Raw genomic sequence first — 12713 nt, 5'->3', positions numbered from 1 at the left:
AAAAATCAACATGCTATATATAATATCAATAAAAGACAAAAATTACATGATCATCTCAATAGATGCAGAAAATGCACTACACAAAATGCAATGCCCATTCATGATTGTTACGGTTTGTTAAAGATGTTAAATAACATTGAGAACAACACTATTGTATGTTGTGTCAAGCAAGACACAACAAGGAAGTGAAGGCAAAATGCATGAAACAAAAGAAGTTTATTACTCAGAAGTCCCAGAGAAGTTAGGGGTTCCCAGTTAACTTTTTCATTTTTGTAGAGACATTCTTGTTGTGTTGCACAGGCTGGTCCTCCAACTCCTGGCCTCCAACTCCTGCCTCAGCATCCCAAAGTGCTGGGATCATAGGTGTGAGCCACCGCACCCAGTCCATAAAAAGAACTTGTAAAAACTGAATGGGAAAAGAAAAAAATTCCTATAGAAAAAAATGGGCAATAGACAACTCTCAAAAAAATATAAAAATTTCCCTTAAACGTTAGAAAGGATCTTCAACTTTAGCCATAACGAGGAAAACACAATTAAACTACACCAAAATTTTTCAACCATTAGCTTGGTAAAAATTCAAAAGTTTGACAATCTACTCTAATTGCCAAGGCTATAAAGAAATAGGCACTCACTGCTCATAGCAAATACAAAAATGGTACCATCTCTATGGAGCAGAATTTGGCAGTATTTAACAAAATTACATAAGCATTTATCCTTCAACCCAGAAATCCAACCCTGAGGACATTAGCCTCAAGTTAAACCTCCTGCAACACAAAAATACATATGCACAAGGTTGCTCATAGCAACACTATTTGTACTGTAATTGTGAAATATTGGCAACTACCTAAATGTCCAAGCATAGAAGACCAGGTGATCAACTACATTATATTCACACTATGTGGACAGTACTATGTAACCTGGGTAAAATTAATTAAGAAATGAAGAAAGGCTCTAGGAACTGATACAGAGTAATTTCTAGGGTATATTTTTTAGTGAAAAAACAGCAAAGTACAACAGAACATACGCAGTATGCTACTTTCTGGTTTTGAGAGAAAGGGAAATAAAACATGGATATATTTTCTTATCTTCACAAAAGAAATCAGAGAACAGTGAGCTTGGTTTTCTATAAAGGGGAGGAAGGGCAGGGTCACAGGGATGAGTGATACTTCTCTGAAACTGTAACTTTTTGTACAGTTTGTACTCTTGGAAGCATGTTAAAAATACTCACATGTTATAAAGAAAATGAAATCGACAAGATGGGGAAGGGACCCTAACGCAAATGATCTAGGTGCAATTTAAATGAATAACAAAACCACACTGAAGGGAAGAATTTCTCCATTTAACCTAAAGTTAAAATTTACTAGCATAAATGTTCATAACATCTTGTGAAAAACCTTTAGGATCTTTTGAGATACTCCCTTTTTTCATTGCTCATATTGGTTATTTGTGCCTTCTGGTTTTTTTTAATTGATTAATCTCACCAAATTTACTGATGTCATCAGTCTTTTCAAAAGAACTACCATTGTAGATGTTCTCTACTATATATCTGTTTTCTATTTTACCAATTTCTTCTTTTTTAATGTCTACCTACTTCTTCTGGGTTTAGTTTGCTATTCTTTTCTAACTTCTTGAAATAAATGCTCAGATCGCTAAGTATTTTTCAGGCTTTCTTCTTTCCTAATATATAGCATATGCTATAAACTTTCCTCTGAGTATGACTTTAGCTGCACCCCATAAACTTTGATATACAGTATTTTTATATAAAGGCTAATCAAACTATTTTCTAAAATTTTCTAATTCTCATTGTAATATCTGCTTTGATCGTAGGTTATTTAGAAAAGATTTTTCTAGTTACCTTTTGCTATTGATTTTAGTTTAATTTAGAAAACACTTCTGTTTGATTTCAATCCTCTAAACTGTACTGAAACTTGCTTTTGCCCCAACAAGCTAACAGCTTGGGTGAACGTCTAGTGTACTTGCAAAGATGTGTATTCTGTAGCTGTTAAGTACAACGTTTACAAATATGAGGGCAAGTTTATCAATTTTGTTGTTCCAATCTTCTGTCCTTTGTTCTATCAGTTGCAGAGTGTGTTGAAAAAAACACTTCCCTCTGATTGTGACTTTATTTCCTCTGCCTACTTCTTTTTAAACCTATATTATGATCACTAATACTCTTTCTGGATGACCTGGACACCCTTTTACAGAGAACTGAAAGGCCAATATCCTCTCTATATGACAGTATTTTTTCAGCTAATTATTATCCAAATGGCTTAATATCACCTATCTCAAAAATTAAATCATTTTTACAGACATCATCCAATGTTTAATTGGCTCATATCTAATAATTCCGGACAGGAAGACCAATTTGTTTAATTACGCAGACGTACATTTTGCAACTAACTCACGCTGCCAGGCACACAGGGAAAGTAGCAATGCTCTGCAACACATTCCAGACAATTTACTGAGACTTTCTACAGCCCATGGTACTAATCTTTTCAAACTAAAATTACCTCTGCCCTGCTCTCTGGCAAAGGCTGCAAATCTCACCCTGCCCTTCAGCGCTGTGGCGTCGTACCCCACTGAGCCCGGATGCAGCCTCAGAATCATTCTCCCACAAGGTTCCAGACCACACTCGCTGGCACCAGCACGTGACCCAAAAGTCACAACCAACTCTGCTCTAGGAGCATCTGAGGATCTGGCTGAGTACCTGTCCACATGTCTGACACTTGAAAATTCTTCCATGCAAGCAGTCCTTCTGAGAATCTGGGAGCTCAGGTATAGAGTCAGAGTCTTGATTAGCGCCCTCCAAGTTCTCAGTCAGGCACCACCTCCCAGCTGGGACCAGGCACCCCTTCCAGGCCATCCCAGGGCGCCTTCTGCTTCTCCACCAACAGCAGTGCTTGCGGTGATCCCTTCTCTCTGCTACTACACTATCAGCCCCTCAAGGACAGGATCCATCTGATTCATCCGATAGCTACAGCTCCTGGGAATGCCTAGGACACAGACACTCTCCTCTGAAGCTCGCTCCTACAATCTGTCCTCCACACAGCATTCGACCCTTTTACAGTCAAAGGAAAATATCACTTCCCTGCTCAAAACCTTGCACTGGATTTTCACCTCAGATCCAAAATGCAAAGTGCACCCAGTCTACGTGGCCCTACACAACCCAGTCCCTTGCTATTGCTGTCACCATGCACCCCTCATGCACACTGCCCTCCCTGCTGCTCCTCAAGCACCTCAAGGGTGCACCTGCGGCTCCTCCCCCCAGGAGGCTTTTCCCCAAAATATTTGCGTGGGTGGCTCACTCCTTTACCTTCATTCACATCTCTGCTCAAATGTCACCTCGGAGTGACACCCTGACCACCCTATCAAAAATGGCAGTGTCTGATACTCTCTCTCCTCACTCACTTTGTTTTCTTTATAGCTATTGCTACTACACATATTTACATGTTGTTTGTTTATTATCTTTCTCCCCTACTATGCTATGAGCCCCATGAGAAAAGGCAGAAAATGTGTTCTCCACAATAGGAGTCAGGAATTTTTGCTGTAAAAGGCCAAACAGCAAATATTTCATACTCTGTGGGTTAGACAGTCTCTGTTGCCACTACTTACTCCAGCTCAGCTCTGCCCTGCAGCACTAAAGCAGCCACAGACAATACATAAAGGAATGGGCATGACAGTGTTCCAATACAATGTTCTTTACAAAACCAGGCAAAGGGCCAGATGTGGCCCACAGGCTGTAGTTTACCAACCCCTGGTGTAGTACAAGCTTGGCATGCAGGATACTGACTTTGAATTAATCAACCATTTCTCTCTTGGTCTCTAAAGCTATCTTTAACTGACAACATAAAATACTGGCAACTGCAAGTTCATCAGAAACAATAACTTGAAATTATCTTCTATACATTTTTCAACAAAAAATCCATTTGAAATCGATTATATTCCTGAATGGCTGTTTGAAGGATACGCAGTGTGTTCATTCTTACCACTAGGAAGTATATAAACCATGTTAGTTTGACCCTCTACAGAATTGTTTTTAATTAAGTTACATTTTTATTTCATTTAAGGACATTATGATAATCGGCCTTAGAAGAACCACTGTTCTATGTGCTATAAAAATGCCACTGAGCACAACACCTACCACACCTTTCAATGTAACCAATACAAAGCCCCAGGTGTGAAATCAGGGGACATATTAAGAAAAGGAAACTAGTATGTTCTTCATGGATGGTGGGAACTACAGCATGGAGCTGAGGATGGTTCCCTTTTCACTGTGGCCACCAGGACACTCAGCCAAGTTCCCAGTCTGGGGCAGAGACCAGTTATGCCACTTATACCCATGTCCTACTCTCCCGAGGTTCACAGCTATGTTATGTTTTCTAGCTAAGCTAAGCAAGGACAAATCTGAGCTAGTGTGATGTAAAGTAATGTGTGCTGTCCCATAAAAACCTCCCACAGGACTCTGCCCTTGTTCCCCACCCACCAGCTGAGCTGAGCGGGTTTCCAATTCCTATGGGAGGCTGACTCACAAGGTGGAAGAAGGCTCACTGCCTGGACAGCCATGTGGAAGGCCACCCCACAAGCACCCTGACGTAAGCTTCCACACGGGCGAGAGACAGACGTTCCTTGTGCTGAGTCACTGAAATCTTGCAGTTATCGAAGCAGTCAGCGCTCACGTCTAAAACACTGACCACACAGACTGGAACCTTACTGAAAGTACAGGTTTTGTCAAACTATTGTCCAGGCCATGAGAAAAAAAAACAATGTAGATTTTGTTGTTTTCATTTCTGGTCCTCATATACTTCTGATTCTCCATACTTAGCTTTATTATTATGAGTATTTACTATAAGCTAATTTAGATCTTTATCTAATGGAGGACAAGTGAGATAAGCCTTCACTGTTTATATTCAATAAAATCATATCTCAGACAACAAAAATCTGGATAAAGTATATATTCCATTTAAACAAAAATCTATTTGTAACTTTCATTTATGTACAAGTTGAAATGAGTTACAACAGTATCCAAAAAGAGAAAGAATGTTGAGTAAATATTAAAATGCAGGGCAAGATATTTTGGCTCAAATGAAATTTGGCAATCATTAGAAACCAAATCGCCTAAGAAATGAAACCACAAACTTCTAAATTCCTGTCTGGCAAGAAAAAGTAACCGTAAACATAACTTAACGTAAAGTATTAATAGCTGTTCTAAACCTTTCGGTGCCTAATTCCTATACAATTCCTTCAAATGGTGTTCTGAAGTTTTGCACAAGTTTCCATAAATTTTTTTCAGGAGGGGTATGGAGGGAACTGGACATGTCAGAAATGGAACAAGTTTTTAATTAAGCCCATGCAACGCAACAGACAAACAGCAGAGAAGCTATGAAAATTTTAATTACATCTCAGGTATGAACTTCATTATCATTGATAAACCTTGTAACCATTCTAAATTGCAGTGCCAACTTTTGAAAAAGAGTAACATTTTAATAATCTTCCTCACTGGGATATCTCAAAGAACAATTCACATTTTAGTGAAGCCTTGGGAAACAATGTTGTTTGCAGTGTGTAATTAACATCTGAAGACAGGTGACTGGGGAGTTGGGGGGTTTCTGTGTATTTCTGGTCTTTAGATCAAAAATCATGATAATTAACTCTAAAAGATGTGCAAAAATGGAGCCAAATACTATGGAAAACCCAGAACAAAGATATGTTTTAAATTCTACTGAGTTGGTTATTTTTTAAAAATGCATTTTTCTATTTATATTAAAAATGGACATGTATCCTACATTGGAAAATTACAATCTTCCCCTCAAAATTAAGATCTTACTTTTGATGAAATGGAAAGTCAGATGACGCAAACATAAGCACAAGTTGTGCTCGCTATTGCCTTTCTGGTTAATGTCATCCCTCAGTGTGAACTAGAGCTTCCCCCATGCACCACAGAAAACAATTTAAACCCACGAGCCCTCCATAAACATTAGTTCTAAACTTAGGATAGAACACAGCCCAGCAAAGAGTTGCAAAGCCAATTCAGAGCTGAAACCTGCCTAAGGAACATCCTAACACAGAACTACATAACAAAACAGTCAAAAAACAAAAACGGCCTTGTCATGTACATATTTTGAGGGGCTGGAAAATAAGCGTGATTATCAGTAGAACAAAATGACTCAGACCAAATTTTGTAAATTACACAGTAGTGATAATGTCCTGCTTTTTATATCATTGTGAATCAAAATACATGACATTTTCAGTCAATGTAAAAATGCTTGTTGAGTATCTACTATGTGCGAAGAATGCACCATTTCATCCATTTAGCTGATAAAATATAGCCACACTGATTCTAGTTTGCAGTCAATCACACCCATACTTTCATACTGCAACATAATTTCACTGAGCTGTTCATGTGCACAAAATGGATAACAGCTCTCAACAAGAGGATGCTATGAGAACTAAAATGGAACTGCCGCAGCATGGTAATAAAATCTTCAGCACGTACTGGAGCAACTTCTAAAAATCCAATACAGCTTTCAACTGCTGGAAAACAGAAGTATACAAAGACCAAAGATCATGAAGGCTGTGAGAGGACAAGCCAGCGGGAGAAGACAGAGCATTACCATAGTGAACTAAGGTCAAGACCTAAATGAAAGCCAGGAGTGGTGGTGCGTGCCTTTAGTCCCAGCTACTTGGGAGGCTGAGGCGGGAGGATTTCAAGTTTGAGCCCAGGATTCAAGTCCAGCCTGGGCAACATAGCGAGACCTCACATTTAAAAAAAAAAAAAAAAATACCTACATGAAGGTCTTTACGTGACTACAATGCTTGAGTTTATCTGACAAGCTAGAACACACACACTAAGCACTGATGATGTACAAGGCACCCTGCTATCTGGTTCCTGCCAAAAAGAGTCTGTAAACTAGTTAGCAAGATGACCTACCCTTTGTTTTTACCCCAGTAGAATATAAGCTTTCTGAGGGCAGGAGCTTGGTTGCATTAAACACTCTTATCACCTGTAACTAGAATAGTGTCTGAGACACTGCATGCAGGCATGCAAACATTAGTGGACCAACTGAAAAGAAACACCTAAAAGAAAAAAAACAAAATACTAAATTTTCAATAACATATAATACAACGGAAGATAACTTTAGGTCAATTTCAAGACCACTGCTCCAGAAGGTCAGAGGGCACCCTAAGAACAGGCCCCAGAGAAATTTCAAAAAGTTGAGAAATCATCCTAATTGCTGAGCTCAGAGCCAAGGTCTAGAACCTCCAGAAGATGTGAAAGATGAGAAAATACCCTGGGATGTTTGAAATGTTTAAAATTAAAAAAAAAAAGAATCAACAGAAGAAGAAAAGAGCTAACCTCCAAGAGCATAGGCACAGGTCCAGGAAAAAAAAAAAAAAAGAAACAGAATAGGGTTGACTGCAAAGATTAAGAGTGAAATCTGAGTATGGAAAAATTATTCTCATCTAAGGCTATCTATTAAGATGGGGGACAGGCTCCGACATAAAACAAATGAAACTGGCAATGAGCTCAGTACCAGAGAAAGCACCGACAGGAGAAAATATTCGATTAGAAGAACAGGACAGCAGGGGGGATGGTCAGTCACAAAGATATTATGACCCCAAGGGCCAGGAGCACTTAGGAAAAGGCAAGGCCAGGCTGAGAAGAACCCACCATGAGAAAGACCAACGAGGCCATGCTTTTCCTAGCATGTCTTGAGAAAAGAAGACAAAAAATGTCCTTTGAAAAAAAAGTTTTTAATAAGAAAAAATAAAGTCACTGCTTTGAAAAAAGAAATTCCCTGCACCAATGCCCCTCTCTAGTCAATGCAATGCTCTCCTCTTCATAATCAGTTTTGGAAAGAACTGACCGGCTCCCCTACTCATCACCCTTCACTCCGGAATCCACAGCAACAAGGCTCCCGAGACTCCTTTCGCCACAATCACTAATCATATCCCAGGGCTAACTCCAGTGGAAACTTTTAAACCATTATCTAGCTGGCTCTTTCGCCAACAACTGCATAGCAACTTAAGTATTTACATCCTAACACCTTAGCACCCATTTGAGAAAAGTATACTTCATTTGAGAGAAAAATAGTATTTTTATTTCATTCTGAAATAACCACGAGTACTTACTAGTGGTAAGTCTGCACGTGTTGAGTGCTGCATTTCTCCCAAAAGCTGAAGTCAGACTGGACACTGCCTCTTTCATTTCCTATTCCACACTGACACCCGCATGGTACAGCAAACCCCTCTTTACAAAGACGAGGTCACGGAAAGGAATGGCGTGCAATCTAGTCTAGAAACTCTTAACTACCTGAGCTAGAAGTTTCCACAGGGTTAGACAGATATGAAGTATTGCTGCGTTTTCCTCAGCAATTTAAAACGCCCCCCCCCAGGCTCCCTGTGAGTCTGCCGTGGCACCTTGGCTGACAGTTTGGGAACCCTCAAACTGTTTGGGACAGCTAAGAACACTCCAATTTGTATCTCTAGTCCAGATATCTTCTGACATCCAGATCCCTAACGTAGCCAACTGAACATTATGTCCCACAGGCACTTAAAACCACCCAGCCAAGCATAGCCAACATCTTTTCCCCAAAAAAGATGCTGCTGCCCGCTAAGGATGGCACCATTACCCAACCACCCAGCCAGAACTGGATACTGACCTAAACACCTCCCTCGCCCAACTCGCATCACATTCACTCACGCGCTCTCTCAAACACACACACACACACACACACACACACGCGCGCGCACATGTGCACCCCCAACCACCAAGTCCCTGCGGTTCCACCTCCTCAAGCTTCCCTCCTTCCAGCCTTCCCCCTTTTTAATCCATTCTCCAAAGTACAAATCCAACGATGTCCCTCTTTTGCTCAGAATTTTTCAATCATATCCTATTGCCCACAGGAGTCCAAAGGCCACACAACAGGAATCGGAAGGCCCACATGTCGTGGCCCCTAGTTACTTCTCCTGCCTCGCCTCTAGCCACTTCCCTGCCCTTGCACTCTTACCACGCGGCTGCACTGAACTTTTGTTTTCAGTTACTCCAATGCACCACCTCCCTAACCATCTCCTTGCACACTCTCTCCTCAGCCTAGACTTCGACCAGTTCCTTCTCACGCTACTTCCTCTGGGAAGCTTTTCTTGATCTCTGAGTAGCCCCTAAGCTTGGGTTTGTGGTCCTCCTCTGAGCTGGACACTTTCAGATCCCCTACCATACATTGCATTGAACCCGAACTGAACAGCAAGCTCATCTGGGACTGAGAGAGGTATCTGCCCTGCTTATCTCTGTATCCCCAGCACAAATTATAAACTCTAAAGTTTACTGAATGAATGAATGGATTAGGTGGTGCTTATAAGGCTCCCGCGTCCCTCACTGATTACTGACTCTATCACAGTGCTTACCACACTGCACTGTAATTGCTTGTGCTGGTAGATTATGAACATCTTGAAAGCTCTAGTCTCTTATTTTCGCAACCCCAGTGATTAAAATAGTGCCGGATTCTTAGTAGGCAGTCGCTAAATGGTTTCTGAATATAAAAGGTTAATGAAAAAAACGTGGAAGGATACACTCCACAGTGTGGTTATCTCTGAAGAAAGAAACAGGATTAGGGCAGCAATAAGGAGGGGACAAGGAAACTAAGCCTTTTTACTTCATAAATCTCTATACCATAATGACATTAATTTTACAATGTGTATTATTTCTGTATTTCTGGCATAAAATATTTCTGTATTACCAGCATAAATTAAGTCAAATGCAAAGAACAAGCCCAAAAGAAGAATGCATGACTGCCAGCAGCGTTTGGTTGCAAATGCCCAAGAGTAAAGCCAAAAAAAGCCTGACTTTAAAGAAGCAAACAGGGCACTAAAGAAAAAGGACTGAGAAGTGGAGTAATTTAAGGTCTGTACAGCAATGCAGAGCCCCTCCCAAGTAAAAAACATTCTGTGAGTATTCTTCAAAGAAAGTTCTTGGAGCTCTAAAGATGACCACTAGTACTAGACCGCCAGTAGGATAATTCTTTTAATACTTACAATATGCAATTATTTTAATCAAAATATGCCAATAACCAAAAGGTTACTTGCAACATGCAGGTTTCTATGGGAACTGTAAAGTAGGATGAAGACGCACTGACAACAGACAGGCTACAATGTTGGCATGACCATGCGGCAAAGCGTGTTCCGTCTTTATCATCAGAATTGTGTAAGACAGCGTAGCACGTCATTGAGCATTAGGTTGTAAATTTTAAGCAAACAGATAAAAGAACACCATTAAGCAAGTTCATAACAGCAAATAGAAGTGCAAGAACAATTTTTATACAAAGATAGTTCTAGAACAACCACAAATTGGAAGGTAAATATATAAAGTCAACCAAACTTCCCAACCTTTAAAAACATCTGAAACGACACAGGTTTTCTAAATATCAATTAAGAAAATCGAAAGTCATTCAAAATGAAAAAAAATGAGAACTACATTGAAGTTATTAGAACCCTGGGAGAAGGGAGCTGAAGAGGACACAATGAGAACTGCCTTTGGGAAAGGTCAAACCCAGCTTTCTTTTGTTTAACCTCTCAAGTAGATAAAAGAACTAGCTTTGAAGAATCACTGCATTGTTAAACTTCTAGAAAAGGAAAGCTGGGTAAAGCCTACCTAAAAAGAAGCAACCAACGTTCAATAGAATTTGCCCTAGAGGCAACAGAAAGATAAGTCAATTATAACACTTTGAACTTAGTTTTGACAGAGTCAAGGCATTTTAACAGTTTTAGACAAACCAAATGTTTGTGATACAAAATATTTCAAATAGCTAGCCTCTCTCCTGATAAAATGTGGATTCTGAATGTCATGCTCTATTACGCATTTGTTTTGAAGAGCTGCAAAGCAAAAAGTGGCCTTTCAGCTTTTGAAAATCCAAAATTATGGCTGAAAGTAAACCAATTTAAAAACGAATCCCAAAATGAGAAAGAATTCCTATTCCACCCAACAGCACCCAGGAAAATGAGATGCTCCCATTCATCCCTAAGCCCAGGGCACAGTTTCTTAATAATTAAGAACTCTGCTTTCCACCGGGGAACTATCCCATTCAGCGAGGCCACACCACGAAGAAATCGCCATTGCCCGTGAAGCAGCACAGTGGGAGGGAAGATTCTGCCCCCGCTGAGCGCGGCGCGAGGGTCAGGCGCCGGCCCCGCCGCGCAGAGTCTCCCGGAGGATCCCGGCGGAGCGGCCCCGGGGCTGACCGACCTCCTTCCCGGCTCTCGGAGAGCCGAGCCCGACCAAGGCCGGGAGCCACGCGGCCCCGCCGCCTCGGGGAGCGGCGCCCGCACCGCCACGCACGCGGCACCGGGAGGGCGCCGCCGGGGAGGAGAGGCCGGACCCGGGCGGGGGCACGCGGGGGCTGGAGCAGACGCGGGCGAGGCACGGCGATCTGGAGCGACGCGAAGGTCCCGGACGCGGGGCGGCCCGGGGCGTCGCGCGTGGGGCGCGAGCAGAGGCCCGGGCGCCACTTGCGGCCAGGCGGGCGGGCTGCTGCCCCGCGTCCTCGGAGCGCGTCCCGGCCGGCGAGGGGCTGGAGGGTCGGGCGCGGGGCGGGAGCGAATGGCCGCCGGCCGCGAGCGACGGCGGGAAGCCTCGGGCGGCGCGGGCGCCGGACGGAGGATGCAACGGGGCTGCGGGGCGGCGCCGAGGCCCGCAGTGGGCCCCGCCGCCCGGCCGGAGCGCGCGGCGCGATGCAGCAACTTCGCTTGGCCGCGGGGCCGCCGGGGACCCGGCCCCGTGCCCGCCCCTCCCCCGGCAGCCGCCCGGCCGGAGCCGAGGCGGGAAGGGCAGCCCAGACTGGAGCGCCGGGCCGGCCGCAGCCCGCACTCACCGGTCCGCGGTACCGCCGCCGGCGCCGGGGCTGCGCTCCGACCTCCATGGTCCCGCCGCGCCGGGGCCGCCCGGCGCTCCCGCCCGCACCACACCGCACGCAGCGGCGCGAGCGACGCCGCCTCCGGCCCGGCCACGGCCGCGGCCACGCCCCCTCCCGGCGGGGGGCCCGGCCAGAGTAGGAGGGGGGCCCAGCGCCGGCTCCACCAACCAGGGTCCGCTCACGGGGCCGCTTCACCAGGATTGGCGAGCGCCTCGACCAATGGGGAGCCGCAGGAGCGCCGAGCGCCGGCGCCGAGGGGCGGGGGATTGCGGAGGAGGAGGCTCTCACCCTTCGTCCTCCGCCCCCGGCTCCGGGTGAGGCTCCGGCCGCCAGAGTCTCTTCCAGCGCCCAGATGTGGGATGCTTCGGGCCAGGGGGCCCTTGGATCCCCTCTGGTTGCTAGGTACCCACAGCAGTCCCTTTGGGTTTCCACCTGTACTCCAATCTTACCTGGTTTGGGGGCTCCTGGAAACAGAGGTCTATCTACCTGTAAGATGTCAAACGTCCTGCAGGGCTGAGGCTTCAGGCAACCCTGAAGCCTCCGGGTTCCGTTGGTTTTATGCCCTGGTCAAATCCGTTAACATTCTGCCATTAAAATCTTCCCATCTTCTCTTTCCACAGATTCTTTTTCCCTTTTTATTTACCCTATCCAAGCTCTTTCCACCCCAGATGTGAAAAAATCTACAGTATCTATTAAACATATCCCTAAAACTACCAACCTAAGCCCTAACACAGTGGAACTAGGCTGTTACTGCTAAATGACTGAGACATAAACAAACTCAAGAAAAAAGGGAAGAGGAAAGGACTAGAA

The 12713-nt window shown here is 43.9% G+C and overlaps 1 protein-coding gene across 1 annotated transcript in view; it reads right to left on the bottom strand.

Annotated features, from left to right (window-relative positions):
- WASF3 (WAS protein family, member 3) overlaps nt 1–11891 on the bottom strand; it is a 130915-nt gene extending 119024 nt beyond the window's left edge. Inside the window, exon 1 of the mRNA XM_012659648.1 lies at nt 11862–11891. The gene's annotated coding sequence lies outside the window, so the exon portion shown is untranslated. The remainder of the gene's footprint in view (nt 1–11861) is intronic.
- Between the last annotated feature and the right edge of the window lie 822 nt (nt 11892–12713).

This window comes from Propithecus coquereli, unplaced genomic scaffold (assembly GCF_000956105.1).
Source record: "Propithecus coquereli isolate 6110/MARCELLA unplaced genomic scaffold, Pcoq_1.0 Scaffold627, whole genome shotgun sequence".
NCBI classification, from domain to species: Eukaryota; Metazoa; Chordata; class Mammalia; order Primates; family Indriidae; genus Propithecus; species Propithecus coquereli.
This window is presented reverse-complemented; position numbering and strand designations above follow the sequence as displayed.